The sequence below is a fragment of the Nicotiana attenuata genome, chromosome 2, assembly GCF_001879085.1.
Source record: "Nicotiana attenuata strain UT chromosome 2, NIATTr2, whole genome shotgun sequence".
NCBI lineage: Eukaryota > Viridiplantae > Streptophyta > Magnoliopsida > Solanales > Solanaceae > Nicotiana > Nicotiana attenuata.
This window is the reverse complement of record NC_031990.1, coordinates 92,545,836-92,555,561: the sequence shown is the minus strand read 5'-3', so window position 1 is coordinate 92,555,561 and position 9,726 is coordinate 92,545,836.

Sequence of the window (9,726 nt, the reverse complement as noted above, 5' to 3'; positions counted from 1 at the left end):
ATCGCACTAAACTAGGCTAACGACCCTTCAAAGGTCCATACTAACTTCCCTTTTCTCATAACAAACAAGAACAACCATCACACAGGAGTAATCCTCCGCAGTCCACAACCCAATAAACTAAGTGCCCTCCAGGCATCTATTCTCGAATCAACGATATCATCACAACCTTCATACTTGGTTTAAGTCTTTAATCAATCCAGTGACTACCTGCCACACTTATACAATCTTCCTGTGGGACACACTCCCATAACCTACCATAACAAATAGCTGGGTCGTACCTCCGAACCACCGGCCGCACTAACGCTGAAAAGCGGTCAAGACTCATTAACCAGGATGCAAAGCCCTTTTTACAAAACGCCAATCTCAGGTGACGCTGATGACAAACCAACTTGCCTTAAGCATCGAAACTCCTTCCCTGCTCATCCGAGCTCGTGACATCCTTGTCAATACCGAACTGCTACCTTGATCTTCGCTTCAAATTCCATACCACTCACTGCACTTAACATGCCAATATGTGATAGAACTCGTTTTTCATCTTAGCTTCGGAACCACTACTAGGTTAACACTTCATCATATAAAGCTTTCCACTCAACTCACACCAGGAGAACTATAGCAACGCACAGGTGAATTCTCATGACCGTAGAATATGCTAATCTCTAAGTAGTGGTCTAAGCCACCATAGCCCTTCCGGGATCCGCCTACACATAACAGGCCATAACACTAGAGTACTTTCTGAATATCACCAACTACGGCGGCCGACAGGCCTCGCACGCACCGCCATATTTCACTTGCATAACTTGATCACGCTGAAAGAACTGATCATTACCAGCAACATGCCAATTCGACTATGGCTACCCAATCTCTCTCCTTCCAATTTATCCTTAATGGCCATAGAAACAATGATAACTCCATTTAACACTTAACGCACTCCATCCGCACTCATCCCGAGTGACCCTGAATCACTTAACAAACATGGGTGTTTGATATTTGGACTAATTTCATGTTTAATTGTTGAATTAGTGGTTGCAAACACTAGTTTGTCTTTAGTTGACTTTGGTTCTTCTTGAGAAAGAAAGCCTAAGTCTCTGAAATTGGTCCAACAAGGAATTGGGACGTACTCAAGAGATTGATAGCCCCAATTAAAGGGTTAAACCTAGAGATTGTAATACCCGACTTGAACCTTAATTGCTTGTGCAAATTTGCATACCCAATTGGTCTTGAAAAAGTCAATTCGAGCAAAATCACTCGAACTACCGAGAGGTATAGAGTGAGTAGAATCGAGCAATGGTTATATCATACTCCCCAAATGTGACAATCTAGCTTTAGACTCAAGAATCCGTCAATTGACTACCTAGGCGAAAGTCACTACCCTAGTGCCTTTTAATCATTTGAACAACTCGCAATAGTTTAACCCTAGCTTATTTTAGTTTAATTGAGCATTATAGTTTTATCAAATTAGAATCATAATCAAAACCAAAAATGTGTAGAAGTGCAATTTGGAGCAAATACACAACTCCACTTTAGTTAGACACCCAACTCCAATATCTAGCTCCCTGTGGAAATCGATCCTGACCTTAATCGGGTAAAAGCTGCTTCGACCTCTCTCGCTACTCAATAGTAGTGCAGGGTTGGCTTTGATCAAACATCTATTTCGCCATTCTTTTAAAGATTATGAGTAAAAAAGAATTTCGGTGAAATGTGCTTTGTTCTATCTCCTTTGATGTATCCTCCTTTCAGTTGAGCTATGCATGCATCATTGTCTTCATACAATATTGTTGGAATATTGCCTTTCGAAGAGAGACCACATGTTTCCTGAATGTGTTGATTTATCGATCTCAACCAAACGCATTCTCGACTTGCTTCGTGAATGGCTATTATCTCTGCATGATTTGAAGAAGTAGCAATCATTTATTTCGTTGAACGCCATGATATGGTTGTACCTCCACTTGTAAATAAATAGCATGTCTGAGATCGACCTTTATAAGGATCAGACAATATCCTGCATCTGCATAACCAATCAATGATGACTTGGATCTATTTTAATAATATAAACCCATATCAATAGTCCCTTGGAGGTATATGAATATATGTTTAATACCATTCCAGTGTTCTGGTGTTGGCGAAGAACTAAATCTTGCCAATAAGCTTACTGAGAAAGCTATATTTGGTCGGGAATTATTGGCAAGATACATTAATGCCCTAATTGCACTAAGATATGGTACTTCGACACCAAAAAGCTCTTCATCATTTTCATGAGGTCGCAAATGATCTTTCTTTATATTAAGTGATCTCACAACCATCGGGGTACTCAATGGATGTGCTTTATCCATATAGAATCGCTTTAAAATCTTTTCGGTGTATGTTGATTGATGGACAAATATTCCATCTTTCATATACCCAATTTGTAGACCAAGACAAAATCTTGTATTTCCAAGATCTTTCATTTCAAATTCTTTCTTCAAACAGTCTACTGCCTTTGGAAGTTCCCCAGGAGTTCCAATGATATTTAAATCATCAACATACACGACGATTATAACAAATTCATATCCAGACCTTTTTATAAAGACACAAGGACAAATTGGATCATTCTTGTACCCTTCTTTCAACAGGTATTCACTCAGGCAATTGTACCACATACGACATGATTGTTTCAATCCGTATAAAGATTTCTGAAGCTTTATTGAACGAGTTTCACGAAAATTTTTATATGCTTCTGGCACTTTAAATCTCTCAGGTATTTTCATAAAAATTTCATTGTCTAATGATCCATACAAATAGGCTGTGACAATATCCATTAGATGCATATCATGTTTTTCATGCACTGCCATATTTATGAGATACCTGAAGGTGATAGCATTCACTACAGGAGAATATGTCTCCATATAATCAATGTCAAGCCTTTGCGAAAATCGTTGTGCCACAAGTCGCGCTTTATATCTAACGACTTCATTTTTATCATTTCGTTTTCGCACAAAAACCCATTTATACCCTACTTGCTTTATACCTTCAGGTGTTCGAACTATGGGTCCGAAGACTTCACGTTTTCAAAGTGAAGTTAACTCTGCCTGGATAGCGTCTTTCTATTTGGCCAATCATTTCTCTGTCTACATTCATCGATAGATTTTGGTTCAAGATCCTCATCTTGTTGTAATATTTCAACAGCAACATTATAAGCAAAAATGTTATCGATAACAACATTATTTCGGATCCATCTTTTTCCCGTTGAGATGTAACTTATTGATAACTCTTCATTCTCATTATTTTCAGGTACCTGGACCTCTCCTAAGGTCTTATCATTTGTTACGTCTTGGGGCTCTTCTTGAGCCACTACCTCCGTGTTATGATCACTTTGATCATTTGCTCATTTCTTCGAGGAATTTTATCTAACCGATTGGTCTATCACGTTTCAAGCATGGCTTAGACTCATTTGCTTTAATTGATTGTCCTACCGGGATATCAACTCTAATTAGAGCATTAGCAGCTGGAATATGTGACTTAGTCACCCTTGGAAGGTCAGTGAATGCATCTGGCGATTGATTTGCAATATTTTTCAAATGAATAATCTTTTGAACCTCTTGTTAACATTGATTTGTTCGAGGATATAAATGAGACAGTAATAATGCATTCCAATCTATCTCCTTTTTCAGTTGCTTATTTTCTCCCCCTAATGTTGGGTATACTGATTCATCAAAATGGCAATCAGAAAATCTTGCCGTAAATAAATCTCAAGTCATCGGCTCTAGATATTTTTATAATAGTAGGAGTTTCATATCCACCATATATTCCCAACCTTCTTTGAGGATCCATCTTTGTGCGTTGTGGTGGAGCAATTGAAACATATATCGCACAACCAAAGATTCTAAGATGGGAAATATTTGGCTCCTGACCAAAAGCCAATTGCAATGGGGAGACTTTATGATAACTTGTGGGCCTTATCCGCACAAGTGCTGCTGCATGCATAGCATGACCCCATACTGAAATGGGAAGTTTTATTCTCATAAGCATTGGTATAGAAATTAATTGGAGGCGTTTGATCAATGATTCCGCCAGACCATTTTCTGTATGAACATGAACAACCGGATGCTCAATTATTATCCCAGTTGATATACAATAATCATTAAAGTCTTGGAATGTAAACTCACCAACATTATCAAGACGAATTGTCTTAATTGCATAATCTAGAAATTGTGCTCTTAGCTTTATTATTTGAGCCAACAATCTTGCAAATGACATATTGCGAGTTGATAGTAAGCACACATATGACCATCTTGTAGATGCATCTACCAAAACCATATAATATTTGAATGGTTGATAATAGGCTAGATTTATATAATTTGGCGATTATTTATGCCCCAGCTTGATTATATTTCAATGTTATAATATAGTTAAATGATGAATAATGGGCTCTAATTGTGAATTTCACACGTTGCAGGAGTGAGGAGCTTGTATGAGGCCTTAAAGCTGTGATTGGAGCTACATTGAAGCAAGAAAAACCCCTAGGAGCTGAGTACGCTAGAAGACGAGAAAAAGAATAGATGAAATGAAGGCCTGGACTGGCGCGGCCACTAGCGCGGCCACTAGCGCTACCGCGCTAGCCCAGATGGTCGAGGCAGAATGGTAGGGAATAAGCGCGGCTATTAGCGCGGCCGCGCTAGCCCAGTTCCGGAATATTAATTTTCAAGGGTAAACTTGGAAGTTTGGGGGTAAATTCACTTAACCTATAGAAGGTCAAGCTCGCCCAAGGATTGATTATCAAGGTTTTCATAGCTTAGTAGAAAAAAAAGGAGAGGCAAGAGGCAAGGAGGATAATTCAACATCGAGTTCTTCCTTTCTTCCTTTTGTTTTTACGATTTGTGATGAATTTGAATATTGTTGTGATGAACAATAGTATGAGTAGCTAAATATTTAGTCTAAGGTTTTGATGGAACCTATTGAAGGATGAACTTCTTGTTATGTTAATCTAGTTTGCCCGGTTTAATCTCTATTTGTTCAACTACGTTCTTATTGTAGTTAATTGACAGGATCCTCAATTAGTTGTGCCTATTTAGTGTGCATAACTCGGGAGAGAGTGCATATTTAGGTAATTGTTGAACAACACCACTCCCAAAGTATATGAGGGATCAATAACCGAGGATTTAAAGGCGAGATTAGGGATAACGAAGCCTTGGGTGCAATCTAAAGTGAGCTGTAATAAACAAAGCCAGCTAGTGTATCTCGGGAGAGTGCATCTAGTAAATTATCATGATTACTCGGGAGAGATTTACGGTAATAATAGTGCTCATGATTGATAGAGATGATTAGGCAATCCTATGTGAAACAGAACCGGAAGGGATTCCATCAATAGGGGAAATCATAACCTTAGAACCTTCTCTTAATTGTTTACAACTTAATCATAGTTAGTTTTCAGCTGCTTATTTACTTTCATTCGTAGTTAGTAGAAATACCATCAATTGTTATTCAAAAGTTTGGGAAGTTGATTCCATGGAATTTAGTAAGTCTAACGAAAGTAATTGATAGGTTAATTCCTTGTGGGTTCGACTCTGGACTAAATACTCAGATTATATTTGCAACGTCCGCATGTCCTTTTATAAGGCATAGTTGGGCGTGATCAATGGTCCACATGGAGGGTGAATGGGCTCACATATATCATCTTGTATACATTCTAGCAATGCAGGGGATTTCATCCGAACTTTAATAGTTGATGGTCAAATAATTAATTTGCCTTGAGAACATGCATCACAAGAGAATTCCTTAAATTGAAGAATCTTCTGGTTCTTTATTGAATGTCCAAGTGAATTCTCAATTATTTTACGCATCATATTAGAACCAGGATGGCCCAACCGGTCATGCCAAATAATAAATTTATTTTGATTAGTAAACTTCTCGTTTACTACGGCATGTGTTTCAATCCTGCTAATACTTGTGTAGTATAAGCCGGAGGAAAGAGCAGGTAACATTTCAAGCACATATTTTTTACCAGACATTATTGTAGTAATATAAAGATATTCAATCTTTTCATCATTTGTAGTCTCAATATGGTAGCCATTTTGGCGAATATCTTTGAAACTTAATAAGTTTTTATGAGATTTACAACAATATAGTGCTTCATTAATTGCCAAATTTGTTCCCCCTGGTAGTAATAAATTGGCTCTTCCAGAACCTTTAATTAATCTTGTACTATTAGATATTGTATTAACATTGGCTTCTTTCATTACCAAATAAGAAAAATATCTCTTATCTCTTAAAATAGTGTGTGTTGTAGCACTATCCAGAAGACATATATCATCTTTATTAATCTTGAGTCCAACTGAAGACTAGAAAATTTTCATATTCTTCATAAAAAATCAAAAAGTACATCATAAGAAATATAAAAGACAAACAGAATAAGAACATTAAGAAATACATTAGAAATGTAGAAACTAGCAACACATGATGCATTAGGAAAATACACTCAAGAAAAATAAACTAGTTGCAAACATAAAAAAAAATGACAATGTTTATCATTGCTTCATTCCCCAGTAAGATGATTAGTTCTTCAGTCAATATCCTCAAAGAAGTCTCCAGCTTCTAAATGAGTAATATTTGCTAGGCCTCCAAAATCATCATCTTTGTATGCAAGATGTGCCTCAGAATCATATTTGTTTGAGGGACCTACTTCATCATCATTATTTTGTAAGGTCAAGTGTACCTCCATATTATTTTATTTTTTCTGAGGGAGGCTTGATAAAGTTTGACAAAATGATCTTGCGTACGACAAATGCGTGCCCAATGAACTTTCATACCACATCGGTGACACATACTAATTTTACATTTTGAAGGAATAATTTGAGAAGAAACCTTATTGTTCTCCATTTTATTTCCACCACAATGACGATAATTGTTTCTTCCCCTGCCATGTCCACGACCACGGTAATTATTTTGTTTTCTTTCAAACTTATCATATGCTGCTATAGCATTTACTTCCAGGAATGGAGCTGACCCAGTGGGACGGGCTTCATGATTTTTCGTTAATAGAGTATTATTCTGCTCTGCCACAAGTAGGCATGTGATTAACTCAAAATATTTCTTAAAACCTTTTTCACGGTATTGTTGTTGTAGCACCACATTTGAAGCGTAAAAAGTAGAAAATATTTTTTCCAATAAGTCCTCATATGTGATAGTGTCTCCACATAATTTTAATAGACAACTTACTTTAAAGATAGTAGAATTATACTCACTTACGGTTTTAAAGTCTTGCAACCTTAAATGTATCCACTCATACCGAGCTTTCGGTAATACCGTAAGTCTTAGGTGGTCATATCGATCCTTCAAATTTATCCATAATTCAAATGGATCTTTTACGGCTAAATATTCAGTTTATAACCTTTCATGTAGATGATGACGAAGGAAAATCATGGCCGTCGCTTTATCCTGATTTGATGCTTCATTTCCTTGTATAATAGTATTTCCAAGACCTTTAGCGTCAAGGTGAATTTCAGCCTCAAGGACCCATGATAAATAGTTCTTCCCGGTAATGTCAAGTACCACAAATTCAAGTTTTGATAAATTTGACATAGTGAAAACTATCATAAAAGATAAATAAGTTAGAGAAATAATTGTATTAATAAATAATTAATGAAACAAAACGAGTAAGGGGAAAAGAAACGGAAATAGAGCTATATCATGTAAACAACCTACTATTTCATTTTATTCTGGCCATAAATTGGAAACAACATACTGTTTCTTTTCACTTTATATTATTGATATATATGTGTTAATAGAATTGAACGTGACTAACATTATTTATATGTTCCAATCCAATAAATGTAAAGTAATTAAAGTAATGTGAAATTATTACTGTCAATTCATTTCTCACAGTTCTTCAAAATGCCTTAAAGATATGTTTTGATTCAGAAAGTCCATGAATATTATAAGTATGTCATTAGTGGGTAGCTAGTTTGATGACTTTGAGGTCATCTAAGAGTTGAGGAAATAGTTACTTTATCACTGCAATGTACTTAAACTATTTAAGATGCCCAAGAGCACAAGTAATCTGCAAACAGTGAGCATATGATATGTACTACCATAAACAAAATGAATATAGTGATACATACCTTTTTTAAAATATGACTCAACTTAGCGGGGGTTAAGAATAAAGTTAGAGCTTCGTGTTGATAACGTGTTATGAAATAAAGCAATTTAACAAAATAAAATAACACCAAGAAAGAGAAAAGAAAGAGTTCTACTACATCTGTTCTTATTTTTCTTATTGTTATTTTATTTTGTTAAATTGCTTTATTTCATAACAAGGATAGTTTTATTACTTTAATAAAATTGAATTTTAGCAACGGACAAATATTGTAGTATTCCAACACTAGTTAGTTGATGACATCGGTCGCTAAAAATTAAGCCCTAATACTAGCTTCTTTTTTCTTTTATAACAATATTTCCTCGTTTCAATTTGTTTGTCACTCTTTTCTGTTTTGTCTATTTCAGTTAGGTTCTTTATATTTATGTTTTGCCTTTACTATGGACCCAAATGATAAAGCTACAAGTATTTTGGTACAAAGGGTATATTTGGTACTTAATGCATATTTATCACGTGCATCAAAAACCTCCTATTTTTTTTTATTAATCCTAGTCAAATACACTATCAAATAAATTAGACTGTATGTATTATATCAAATAAATTTCTGGTGTAAGTAGCCTTTCCTAGTATATTAATGACCTAAACAAATTGGATCCAGCCTCATTTCTTTATACAATATACATTTCTTTCGGAATTTACAGTATTTTTTTCAAGTTTACTTCCCTTTTGAGTAGATTGATAGAGATAAATTAATGCATTTATCATAGTTTCTACAAGTTTTAAAAAGATTCTATATTAATTATTGAAAAATGATATAACGTGGTCTACGAGAAGTTGACTCCTTGAATATGTTTATTTTAATTAACTAGTCAAAGTAGTAAATATCGTAGGCTTCACTAGCAAGTTCGTTCTTGATTTCTGGATTAAGTTGTGTAACTCCAGTTATCATTTAAGCTTACAGTCGGTTCGTTTACTTAATTTTTTTCATTTGGTTACTCCTATTTTTTTTAAATGTTACTTGTACTTGCAGCTTGTTTGGATGGTTGTTCCCCGTTGTATAGTATTGTATTATTATCCCAAAATAATAGTATTTGCTTTGATTATTTTATTAAAATTGTTTGTATTGTATTGTTAAATTCCATTGTTTCGGAACAATGAAAATTTTCCTTTTTAAAACAAGTGATTTGGTGTGGTGGAATTGTTTCCTATATTTCTTTTCAATTATGTCCTAACTTATTACTCCAAAATTCTATTTTACCCTTTACCTTTTTTTCTATTTTAACTCCAAATCTCCAATCTATAACCTACTTTGTTTTTTTTCTCCGGAACTTCTACCGCCAACGTTAAAGGTGTTTTGCCGCCTTTTGTTTTATTTTTTCTATTAATTTGCTTTTAACTCAATTCTAATTAGTTGTGCTTCTTTGTTTTGTCTTCTTCTGTCTCGCTCCTTTGTTCTGCTTTCTTAAGGTGTTTTGCCTTCTTCTGTTTTATTTTTTAAAATTATTTTGAATAAATTTAATATTTAAACAATTGAGGGTATTTAGTCAACTTATCAGTTACAATACAGTACGATACAATCAAACTAAACAGCAAAATATATTTAACAATAACAAACAATACAATCTATCAAAATATTGTATTTATAAAATGATACAATA